The 13,411-nt window shown below is 42.6% G+C and overlaps 1 protein-coding gene across 1 annotated transcript in view; it reads right to left on the reverse strand.

Annotated features, from left to right (window-relative positions):
- LARP4B (La ribonucleoprotein 4B) overlaps positions 1 to 13,062 on the reverse strand; it is a 57,597-nt gene extending 44,535 nt beyond the window's left edge. Inside the window, exon 1 of the mRNA XM_075082403.1 lies at positions 12,700 to 13,062. The gene's annotated coding sequence lies outside the window, so the exon portion shown is untranslated. The remainder of the gene's footprint in view (positions 1 to 12,699) is intronic.
- Between the last annotated feature and the right edge of the window lie 349 nt (positions 13,063 to 13,411).

A 13,411-nucleotide genomic window follows, 5' to 3' on the forward strand; every position in this document is an offset into this window, starting at 1 on the left:
AATCAGATGGCTGGTTTAGAAGACTTTCAAAGAAAGGTTTCAGTTGTTAATGTAAGAGTTGAACCACAGTCCCACTGCATGGAGCACATGTTACCATACTGTGAATGAACAACCCTACAAACATATCGTTCTGATACAGAAAGCCTGTGACAGAACTCAGGGGTTTCTAGCTTTCCTTTCAAAGCAGGAAATCATTCTCTTTACAGAGCAGATGTGACAAGCAATCTATCATTCCAAGGATGACATTATATTTTCTTTTAAATACTGTGAAGTGGTTACATTACCACAGTGGACAAAACAGCTGCAAATGAAAAAAACAACCCAAAAGCACATTTGTCAGTGGCAATCTCTGCCATCATCATTGTGCCTATGTCAGTTGTAAACTCTATTACACAACAGCAGTTAAAGAGCTGACATGACAAATATTCAGTCACAGCATTTGTCTACAGAAGTTAAATATTGAATACGCTACTATTTTAAAAATCATCACGCGGCTCTGAATTTGTTTAACTGCTAATTCACTAAATAACTGGGGGAAAAATTTTACTTCTACAGCTTAGTGTGGCCCAGACATTTATGAAAGTCTGCCAAATGAAGGTTTCAAAACGTGCATGCATCCAATGTACACGCCAGCATGGTGGCTGGAAAGTTAGATTTCAAGAAAACTGAGAAAAATACCATCCAATTTGTTTGTTTTCCTTCCTGCCAAGAAAATTGCTTATGCGCGGGCACCCCCAGAACAATGCAACTTTTTGGTTCGTGAAGAGGAACACGGACATAAGGTGAACATGCCAACTGGACACTTGGCAGTAGCAAGGCATTTTAAAACCCACATGGCAACCAAGTGCTAGCAAGAAATGCACCATGTCAGAAGACCACCTAAACCTTAATGCTATAATGTTTTTAATGTTCTGCAAGAAAAAACAGCAGCTCCAATGGTTTAGAGCTGCTGCTGCATCTACTTCACAAGTTGTTGTGTTTTTTTTTTTCCCCAATGTGTGGTCTTTATACAGCTGATAGCCTCCAAAAGCATTCTGCAATTCTATTAATTATCTGTTCAAATGTAGTCTCTCCTCTAAAAATGGCTGAGATTAAGAGAAATGGCAAACCTTGCTGTTTAAAGGGAACTTTGCATTTCCTTATTTAAAGATCTATGAAATCTTTCTGCACTACGCTTTACAAGCTATTTGCAACTCCAACATTTACTGAGCTTTCTAACTCGCAGACAAACGCGCGCAATGGAACTGTACACCAGAACGAATTACTCCTCAAGTCTAGAAATTCAGATCATTACAGTGATTAGTTGTCCAAGGGATACCAAGCAATAAGTTACTACACAAAGGTGATAAAATACCAAAGAAACCTGATAGTGGTAAATGATAAGTACTCTACACAGGTATATGAAAAACTCTTTCAGTCAAGAGCAAGAAGAATGGGAAGAGTGTAAAGTTACAGCCTTATTCACTCACCGAATCTCAAACAGGAATAAAGATCTTGATAGTACAGAGAAGCTAACAGGACGACCCCTACCAACAAATAATCCTGATTATCTTTTTTTATAGCTAGCCTTTCATGCATTGTATTTTAAATAGATATAAGCTCAAAATAAATCTTTTCACTATATTGAAAGGTCTTACACAGAATTTCTGCAGTTCTCTCGCACACCAAGAAGGTAAGTTTTACACACCAGTACTATCTGATGCACACTCAAACATCACTCAAGAAACAGACTAAGCCTGTGGATCACATCCTCCTCAGTAATGCAATGCACCAGATGTTTCCTAGTATATAATCTGAACAAATCTTACCATTTAAGAATGTTAGGAGTGCCTATCAAGACAGAAATAATCCACTGGGAAGAAATTTTTGTGCCCGATAAGAGTATCATGTGCCTTGAAGACAAGTGTGATTGTGTCATGAGCAGTTTTCAGTATGCTTATGGCTTGTTCTCGGTTTTCAAATCTGAAGCAGCACTTTCTTGACTGCAGGCTGAAGCACATAACATTAAGAAGCCCAACTCATTAATTAACAGGGGTTGCTTCATGTAGCATATCCATCACAAAGCCACAAGCTTGTTTTCCTCACTGTAGGTGGACTAACAGAACACACCCTGCAGGTTATCCATAAAGATGCATATTTAATTTCTGTTATAACTACCATGTCTATAACTACCCGGTAAGGTGTTCTTTTATCAGATGATTTCAAAAAGTACCAAACAATTAAAATAATCCCTTCACTCTTCCATTTGTGCACTATCTGAGCAACCCCTCAAACAGCAGAGTTAAAGTTGTTACCAGCTCAGACAAATCATGACAATTCTGAAGTCAAAGGTGGGATGCTACCCTAATATAAAGCATCTATGATCGTAACTCTCTACAACCCTATCCTCTCTTGAAAAGCTGTTTTATCTAGCTGAATGTAGAATCACAAATTCTTCATTCATCACCAAGGCTTACAAACAGCAGAAAACATCTCACACTGGAAGAAAAAGTTTTATCTTTCTCAAGAAAGAGATCGGGAATTTGCCACTCAAGCACATTAGGCAAGTATCTCAAAGTACGATGATTTTCCACTGAAATACTCCATCACTTGCCCTCAGTTAAGTTCATGAGCATTTGACCTCCCTCCCTACCTTGCCACCCCAGTACCTCTCTGCATTTTTCCAGGACAGAAAACATCACCAGCAAGGACAGAAAACATCACCAGCAAGGACAGAATTGGAATAAATATGAACAATCCCCCTTTCCTACAGACAGTTAAATGGAGAAATACACAGTAGTTGTGCACATACTTCACTTCTGGGACCACTAGAAGAGCAGTAGAGGAGAGAAGACCCAAGTTGAACAACTGATGCTATTAATCCATCTTGCCTGGTCTCTAAGAAACCATCAGCAGGAGAGTACTGCAGTTCTGAGTGAAACTTTACAGGTCAAGTCCATGTCACTCTGTTGCTGCTAATTGCTCTTGCCTACAAAGAGTCACAGGTAGTTCCGAGAGAGACAAAAAAAGACAACAGTAATACACCCGCAGGACTTTCACAAAGGAAGTCCCAACAGAATTCCTGTGCGGAATTAAAGAGTGAAAGAATAGGCCAATACAAACCACTGCTCTTTTGCATTAAAAAACAGAAAACCAATTATGCCTGAACACAGGGCAACAACGCTTCAAAGTACCTACAGAAGGACAAGGTTGGAGCTCCAGACCCCACACTGTGCACAGCATTTCACATCTACCTCTGCTTCCAAACTGTATAATAGAGAACACATTTGTTAAATGAGCCTAACTGTAGAGGGGAGACTAACTTTTCATATAATCTTCTAAAAACAGCCAGCCTAAATAATGGCCCAGTATAAACCACCACCCCGCCACCCCCCCCGAGGTTTATGCCCAACATGGGTTAAGAGACTGAAGAATGTGATGGAAGCTGCCTCCTTCCTCAAGATTTTTTTAATATTAATATGCTTTAAAACTGAGGAGGTTTTCATCAGAGCACAGGCATCATATTCTAATAACCCACAGCTCACGTTAGTTTCTTGTAATGCTCCTATCCACCTGCATTTACCTGTTACACTTGACTAAATTACAAGGCAACAGCCTGTGCTTGGCACAGTGTCCAGTGCAGTGGGATTCTGATCTGCAAAGACAAGTCACAGGTAAGGTAATGCAAATAAAAGTGGTGGTATTTTTACTAATATGCATAAGTTTAACTGCTGAAATTGTTTACCTACTACACAAATATTAACTCTAGACACTTTGGTTTGACCGATCTTTGATACGCTAATTGCATTTTTCTCTGAAAGCCAAAGCTTCTCAATAATTTCAGATATCTTTATGCTTACAAATTAGGTGGGAGACTATTCCAAGCTTTTAATGTAATACCATTTTTTAATGTCAAACACTGTTCACTGATGCGGAAATTTTTTTCACTTAATGCAAACATTAGGAAAGCATCACAAAAATCTGCTTCTGAAGTTTAGTGCCATGAAACACAAAACTTCATAAAATTCACCGACTGCCATCATCCATTTGCTTGTCTGCACTGAGGTCACATGCGTTAACAATTGCACAACGCCTCTGTACACACAAAAAGCAGAAGACCAAGACAAAATTGACTGGAAGCAGTAAATTGAATTGGAAAGAAAATTAAAGCTTGCCCCGGAGTGGATAGGGCAGAAGCTAATACCTATTAGTACTAATGACTATGCATTTAACAAAATATTATTCATTTCTGTACTATTTTTAAATAGGCATTTTCAGAACACTAGATGGTAACTTAAACTCTGATTTAAATTAAGGGAAAGTTTTCAAGAACTTCCACATATCTTCAGCCTATGTTACTCCTTCCCATAGTGAACCAAGACACCACACGAAGAGACTGACATGGCTACCAGAAAAAGCCACATGAAAGACTTCTCCGATACTTTTTCCTATAAACTCTAGCTCCTCATTTTAACACACATCTTATTTCCAGGAGGTGGGTTTACTTTGGCACTCTGGATACAAAGTTTCTCTCATTCCGTCATATCTTCTCTGAACTCATGCACACATGAGGAATTATTATGCAAGGATAATATCTTGCATAACAGTATCTTTTCCTTGTTTCCCTTCCCTCCCCACATAGCTGGCTTGCTGTCATTTCACCAAGGGGGTTGGGGGGGGGGGGTTTGCTTTTCTTTTAAGTATCTATTGAAGGGAAGAGAGCGCTAATCCATTCCATCCATCCCAGTCCTTCCATCTAGGAAGCAACCATTAAGTATGCTAACAGCCCACACAGAGCAGTAAAGTTTACAGAAACTGTTGCACTTTCATCATGAGAGGTGGTTTTCATTTTAAGACTGAAACTGATTCCTGACTTGGAGTGAAAGGTAGAAAAGATACTGAGCTCTGCTAGCTAACGGACTTGCCGGCATCTCAGTGTGCCAAGTCTCATACTAAGCAGACCTGCCGTTTTATCAATTATGTTTATTTCACAAAACAACTGCAAGTGCTACAGTATTTTACTAGCTGCTTCAAATTTTTAAAGCTAAGATGAAGCAATTGATGGTCTATTTGGCCTTTCCTAATTCTTCAGAGAAACAATGAGTCTTCAAAAGATACAACACATGAGAAAGCACCAGTATCTTTAGCACTTGCTTAGAGGGAACAAGTTAAGCGTTGTGCATAAGGAGTGTCAGTTTAGCAATGCTGGGAGTAACGAACTTCCTTGTTTCAATTATTGAATGTTCCTCCTTCCTATTTACCAATACGATCTTTTCAGTCTTCCACACAGTTCACTACACTGCTAACCAGAAAGTGCCAACGCACACTCACGATGCCTGTGACTCTAGGCAGTACAGTTCACAAAGGTAAAGGAAATAACTAACCCAGCTCTGCTGGGCAGGATTTTACAGACAGCGCATTCTCCAGAAAAATTCAGAAGTTGGCAGAAGAGGATGCAGTATTTTGTGGTGAAAGACGAGACTTAAAATGTAATTTGAAACTATAAGGTTAATATTAAGAGCAGCTCCAAGGGTGAGGTTAGAAGTCTGATGTTCTTCAACAGGTCTTAGTAAGCTTATCTTAGAATTTTGTTATTATTTGGATTCCATGTTTCAAGCCTGCAATCAGTGCTGTGCTTAATCAAGAGTAGGTCAAAAACCATATTAGGCACTTCTAGAACACTTAATATTTTTAGTGCTTTGAATTATTCTTTAAGACACACACACAGAGCTTCAAAACCGATTCGCTAAGTTCTTTATCATCACATTCTCAGACCACACAATAAACGCCTAATTCAGGGAAGCAGAAATCTTACACCAAGGATCTCAAATTCTGATGCATGCAGAACTAGCCTGATGTAGACTGATGGGACAGCTGTTACAGTGCTCCTAGAAGATATCTTTGGTCAAAACAGGTCTGAGAAAAGTGAGAGAGAAAGGGTCTGCACCTATGCAAAGTCCAGATAAAAGGCATATATAGAACCAAATAAGATGTTAATAATTACAGTGATAAAAGATAAGAAAAAATGAAAAGTTTTCTTCCAACATGAACAATCCTTCACTATGGAAAGACTATGTTAATAAACGGTTGTTCTGCAAAACAAACTGTCTAGGACAAGCTCCCCTCAGCCTTTGGGGTTTGGGTTTTTTTTCAGGTAACTTGAAATGCACCCATTTACCTAAAATATATTAAAGTTTTGAAACACGTTCAAGACCAAATCTAAAGTGAACTTAAACTACTTACAGAAGAAGCATCATTTAACTTTAAGGTTTTGTAATAAGAAAAGGAAGCTAATGTTTTTGCCAATGATTATTTCATTAACCTCTTTGTCAAAAATAGAATTTAACCCAAATAATCCAGTCATTTTAGTATTACTTCCTCATTTGAAAAAAGCCACCATCCTCCATTACAAGCTTCACTGAGATCAGAAGCAACTCTTGCTTACTTCTGAAACACTGAATGAAAGACAATCACCTACTGGGTGCGCATTTGTTCACAGTTCGAGCACACCACCTTTTTAGAGTATCACTGTAATCAAAACTACTGGTAATTCAGGTTTTGACTCATTGTTAAAGGATGGACTGTTCCAATACTGGAGCTTGGATTTAAGGATAATAATTCTTCCTTGCAAGTCAAAATAACTGGGCACAAACTCTTCTAAAAATTCCACTGATTCCTTGAATCCGGGCAGTTAAAATACACAACGATAATTAAGAAACAGAAAATAACAAAACAGATAAGCTAAGCTGCAACATGTTCATAAAAAAAGGACCTTACTCCCTTATTTAAAATATAAATCTTTTAGAGATCTATTATAAAAAATTGTACAAGCTTTAGACAGGAACAGGGACACAAACCCAAGATCTTGGAGATATGCCAACACAGGCAATGATATTTTGCCCAAATTGTTTGCCTTGCTGCTTTGAAAAGCAACACGTTTACCATCTTCTCTCCCTATCTGTTGAGAAGCAACAACAGTGAATGGGAATGAAACTCTGAGATAAGACTGCAAATTCTGCACATGCAGAATTTCACATACAGCTATTTCATAAGCACTTAATGTAACCATGTCCTGATGAATTCTTCGCTTTTGCTCTATCTTTCTAATTCCGAGAACAAGAATCAAAAACCAGTAGGCTACATCAAAACATTTGAGCATAAACCTTCAGTGCTAGGGTATGAAAAAGCAGGCTAGTTTGGACATTGGCCTGTTGATTCATCAGTTCCTTGTTTGAACAAAAGCCAGAGTCAGACTCTGTTGCGGGGCAACCTGCAACAGCATCACAACCTGTAAAAATATGCTTATGGATACCAACACTGACCCAAAACAAAACCATAAGCTGCCAGGAGACTCCACTGTAAAGCTTCTCAAGCATTTCATTAAGTTTCTGACAAGTGAGATTTATCAAATGGTTAAATATATTTTTTTCTTCAACATGATTACTATTTAACTAATGTTTTGTTTCTGAAGATTCTGTGTCAGATCACTGGCATCCTATGATTATAAAATACTTGAAAAGATTGCAGAACATCAGGTCTGCTGAGAATCCAGAGAAACACTAACAAAGTAAGAGATATCAACAATTTTTTGAAGTAAGTTTGTAAGTCCATTAGCGAGGCAGATGGAAATCTGCCTGATGAGTACCATTGATAAAGTATTAATATTCATCATTGTTGCTTATTTCCAGAAGCTAGCAGAGAAGGGCCAGTATGAAGTTGAGGTAGAATTAATCCAAGCACAGGGAAAACAACATTCCGATACTTATACAAGACGACACAGGAAACCTAAAAGCAAAATTAAGCTCTACAGTATTTAGACCTGCAAAAAGCCCAGCACAAGTTTTAAACAACAGTATGCTCTACAACTATGCTCAAAACTCAGTATATTCCTGAAGAAGTCCCATGTGAGCTACCAATAGCACCTGAAGGTGTAATTTCCAAAGTCTTTGTGTCACCAGCGCTTGCTGTTTTCAATAGTGAAAGTAGTACAGGCATTTTTCTGAAGGATTCCCTAACAGATAAAGCAATTCTGGGTCTAATTCATCATAAGCTGCCAGGCCAGGTAGATATCTATGGGTATCCATAGACATCTATGTTTGTATCTATCTGTATGTGCAACAGTCCATAACGAAAAGTTGTGTATAGCTGCTACTACTACCTTAAATACATGTACACTGAACTCGAGGTGCCCATAAAGGCCATCCAGAGTAAGCCTTTATTGTGGGATATGCTCTTGGGGACACCAGGTCCTTACATGCCAACAACCTTACACGAACAACAGAGCTGCTAGAAGTGCAGAGGCGGCAATCCATTCAGCTTATGAACGAACGATTCCTTTTGTATTACATCATTCAACTACCCATTAAGGAGCTGGACTGACAGGATCCAGAATATGCATAGCCCAGCCCTCCATGGTAAATGAGCGTTAGAAAAGATTAAGGCTCAAAGAAATTGGTGATTCATCAGGGCATCAAAACAGCGTTTCCCCAATTCTCTGCAATGTTCTAGGCCAAGTAGCTAGCCACATATTAGTAACCCCGTCAGACTTCCAATTTTGGAGTTAATTGCTGTTCCTGAAACACATAGCCAGACACAAAATACCTGCAGTAGCACACATCACAGAACGAACACTGCCATGGCTATCCTAATCACACAATTATGCTGTATTACAGTCACACCTAATTTAACTACTGCAAAGTACCTCTGCTGTCTGCAGGTATTACTCTGTAGCACCTACTTCCTAATAGAGGGGAGGATACGTGCTCTTTCTAAAGGGGGGTAACAGCAACACACACAAAACATGCAAACATGAAAGACCAACAAAACAACAGATTATAAATGCTTGGCTCCATCACATCACTAAAGCTTAAGAAATATCAGCTAGGAACCAATTAATGGAATTTCTCTCTCTTGTACTACTTTGTGGAACTTGACTAGATTAATTTAAATTAATTTAAATGGTACAGAAACCAATTTCTAGTGTCCTGTTTCCAAGAAATTCCTCAAACTTACTGGTTTTAGATAAATTGTTACTATGAGCCAGTCAAAGCCAGCATATCCTTAAAGAGAAAGGAACAGATTGCTGGAATACCAATGGATCTTCTTCAATTATGCAGTTCCTTCAATTATACACAGCACCAAATTATCTTTATTGAACAGGTGAAATATCACTGAGTTTTGTAGTCACAGAAAGTGCTTAGAGGTATTCTATTTTCATGTTTGACTGTTATGATACACTAGCTTGCCTTGAATTTTGCACAAAGGAGTTAATACATAGGAAAAGAAAACAACTTCCCCACAGCACTGGCGTACAGCTGTATTTACATTTTCAGCTGGTAACTTTGATAAAGCCTATTACCAGTTCAGTGGGGACAGGGCTGTGTACATGCCTGTTTTCTCCTTTTTGAGTTATCACATAAAACTAGCATTATTTCAAAGTTTAAGTTTTACATCACTTTCCCTGCTCTAATTTAATGACTGGCTTATGTGATGAAAACCACCTGTCCATATTTTGTTTTATATGGATTAAAATGGCAGTATTAGATTCAACATGCATATGCCTTGCTTTGGGAACCATAAGGTATTTGGTTCAAATACTTTTCTGGGGCCTTTACTACAAGAGTAGCTTTTATTGCCATCTTCTACACAGCTGTCCACATACTATCACCGCTTACAAAACTGCAGGGGGAGGGGTTAATTTTCTTCCTTACAACGTCCTATTTTGTAACATCCTTCCTTTCCTACTCATACCTGTCTGCCCATTCTGAACACAAATACAAGAGACTGGCAATACTCATGGTAGTTTAATATCACTGATTACATACAGGAATAAATCCAGCCAAAGACTATTTTCAATAGGTACTTCTAAGAGTTATACAAACATTGTCCAAAAATGTTATTTTGCTAGTGTTAAAGGAACAGAACACCATGTAAACTGCATTTTTTACATCATGCAACTGTTTGTCACCTGTGCGTACACACACAAAAAATCATACTCCCAAAGACTGATGTTCTCCAGAATTGAAACTGTGTTTCTTTGCTTTCTTCATCTGGTCTCTTTTGCCTTTTTCCCTCTGTGCCAGCGATAGCCTTCTTGACACTCCATTTGTTTGCTACCTCTACAGCCACCTTTGCACCTTCCTTCACAGACCATCTCCAAGACAAGAGTGCTCTTCAAGAAGATCGATAAAGCTGCTGCCCTTGACAAAACCTGCTCCTTCCAACACAAACACAAGAAAAGTCAAGTGCTCTAGACACTTATTTGTGTGCCTTACATGTTAATTTACAAGAATGTGAATGTCTGATTAATATATACATGCATCATAGAATTAAACATTAATGGTGCTAAAGGGCCAAAAAGTCACTAGTTTAAAAAAATTAAACTGATGAAATGCATCTACACCTAACTACTTTGTTCTTTGTAACTCTTTTTCTACCTTTCAACCTGTCACTTTAGATTTGTCACGCACTATGGCCAGAAACATGGCTTTTCCGTGTCTAGCATGTGCATTTTGTGAGGTAGTGTAATAAGTATTTAACAAAGAGTTTATATTGCCATGCCAATTAAGCTCACAACTGATTTAAAGCCAAAGCCACTGCCAGATATGGGACTTAAGAGACACAGCAACAGATCTCCACAGAACATGTAGATTAGACAAACCTTACCATACTTATTTTGCATTTCGGTAAAATAAACCAAGTAGTTAATTTCACTCTAATGAAGTAAAACAGCAAAGCCAGAAATTGCCTGTATGGTTACCACATTTTGAAGCAAAAAAAAATCCCGAAGTACCAAAGCCCTCACAACTGCCTACCAGTTCCCAATCTATCTTCCATCTTGCTCTGTACTGACACAGATTTAAGTTCCAGCCACATATCTAAGCTATATATGTATACACATATCAGTCATCCATACCTTTCTATCTGCACATTCGCACTAGAGCAAAACATAAAAAACAAAGGCAGAACACACTTGCACTGTCACCTTTATTCCCTTAAGGTGTTTGTGTGTAAACACTGGAAAAAACGAAGAATTACAAGGGAAACATTCAATCTAACCCAGAAAGTCGTGTGCACTTAATTGGGTCCTTAAGTACCATGAAAATATACAATCACTTATTTAGGAATATCCAAGAGGTCAAATGTTTTCTAGTAATTCACTTATGCAAACCTTTTATTTCTTTCAATAAGGATTTTTTTTGCCAAAATATAAGACAAATAATTGGCTTCCATATAAATAGCACACACATATAAATGGCAACAAGCCTAGAATAAAATTTCCTATGTAAAATATGTGCTGTTTTCTGTACGTGCTTTATCAGGCCTCACCCTAGTTTTTTTCCCACCTTTCACCTCCCACAGAAAATAATTAAAAAAACAGAAAATATCAGTGTTCCTCTAACAGCTAGAGTGATTAACCTGATTAGCGTCGTATCTCAAGAATTAACTTGAAGAAACACTTACAAGTCAGCAGGAAACAAGTGAAAGTTCAACTGATAAAAACAGTTACCAGATGAGAATTGGAACCCTAGAGTTGTGAAATTCCAGCAAGTTTAAAAAAGAACGCAACACACTTTGGCCTTTGAAAATTTATCCAATCCTTAAAAACCAGGTAAGTTTGACATGAACCTGAAGCCACATGAAAGGTTAAAGCCTTTCAGAAGCAATCCTGAGGCAGTACTTAAGAAAGATTCCTACTCCAGTGTTACTAAGGATTCAGACGGAGGCCAACAAAACTAGGCCAGAGACAAGACGCAGGATCGGAAGCCAGAATTCCCATGGTTTTACCCCAACCGTGACTCAAGTTTAAACAGTGGTTTTGAAAACAGCTCTCTCTGTGGCCACAGGCAAGTCTTAACCACTTTGCCTCAATTCTCTTACCTGCAGAATAAAAATAATTATACTTATCTGCCACACAGGAACCTCGCAAAACACTGGCAAGAGTGCATCTGTTAAACCCTGGACAAAGCTACGTAGTAATTTTGAGCATCTGCACAAACTGAAACCGAGAGTGAAAACAACTTCGCCGGAGCAGCCAGCGAAGGCCCAAGGACAACAACAAAACGCTGGGGGCAAACCACCGTCCGCGCGGCGGCTGCTGCTACAGGCAGCGCTCCATGACCCGGGAGCGCGTCCGCCTCGCTGCTGCTGCGCCGCCGGTTCACCCCCTCCGGCCCCAGCGCTCGGGGAAGCGGCGCTACCCTGCGGCACCTGCCCGGGCGGCCGGCGAGGGGCCCGCCCCGCCCCCCGGGAGCGGGTCGCAGCTCCCACCCGCTGCGGCCGGTGTTCCAGGCCCACCGCGGCGCCTCCCGCCCCTCCCCGCCGCCCCCGACGGCGCTCGCAGCCGCTGCCCGCGGAGGCCGCCGGCCCGAGGCGGTTGGGGCAAAGCCCGGCCGGCGGGACTGGTGCCGGCGGCGGGGCTCGGCGAGGCCGCAGTGCGGGAGCGGCCCCGGCAGTTCGCCCTCATGCCCCCGCCGCCGCCAAGGCCCCGCGCCGGGATGCCTCCTCCTCCTCCTCCCTCCCGCCTCTCCCCCGGGAACCGCCTCGGGTGGGAAGATGGCGGCTCCGGCCGCCTCCCCGGTGCGAGGGGAGCGGCGGAGCAGGTGGTACCCTTTCCCCCCACCCCAGCCCCACCATCCCCCGGGAGGCACCGTGAGGTGGGGGAGGGCAGAGGAGCGGCCCGGGCGCCGCGGCCGCCGCCGGGAGGCCCCTCGCACTCACCTGTCACCAGCCGCCGCCCTCGGGTCGGGCCCCAACGGGGAGAAGACGGACTGGCACAGGGGTTAGGAGGGGGTCGGGTCTTCGCTGGCGCCGGGGCGTCTCGCTCCCGCCGGGTTCCCCGCTGGCGCCGGGGCCTCTCGTTGCGCCGCCGCCGCCGCCGGGGCCTCACCGCCGCCGGATGCCGGGAGGAGGGTAGCGGAGAGCGGGGCGGGGGCTGGGAGGAGGCGCGGGCGGCGGCAGCACAGCGGGGCGGGGGCGCGGAGGGGGCGGCGGCGGCGGCTGCGGGGCCCGAACGTCTCCCAGCCGAGGCTCAACCACCCGCTCGCATGAGAGACCCGCTTCCGGCTCCCAGCGGAAGTCCCTCCTCCGCCGGCGGAAGGGATTGGTCGGTGACACCGCGCGGAGCGGCGCGCTCGGCCGGCACCGGCGCCCAGGGATTGGCGGAGGGGGAACCCGCGCGCAGCGTGACGCGCGGCGTGCACGTGACGCGCCTAACGTCACCCACTCTGAAAGAGCGCGCGGAGGCGGGCCAGCTCCGCCCCTCCCAGCCGCGGTGTTTTATCCCCGCGCACTCGCCGTAGCCCCGCCGGCGGGCGGGGCCGGGCCGGCCGCCATGCCATCTGGGCTGGGGCTCTGCCCGGGGCGGCGTTGGCGCGGGGCGCGGTGTCGCCTTCCCAAGAGCTGTCACGGCCGCAGCGGGAGGGTCCAGGTG

This window comes from Phalacrocorax aristotelis, chromosome 2 (assembly GCF_949628215.1).
Source record: "Phalacrocorax aristotelis chromosome 2, bGulAri2.1, whole genome shotgun sequence".
Lineage (NCBI taxonomy): Eukaryota > Metazoa > Chordata > Aves > Suliformes > Phalacrocoracidae > Phalacrocorax > Phalacrocorax aristotelis.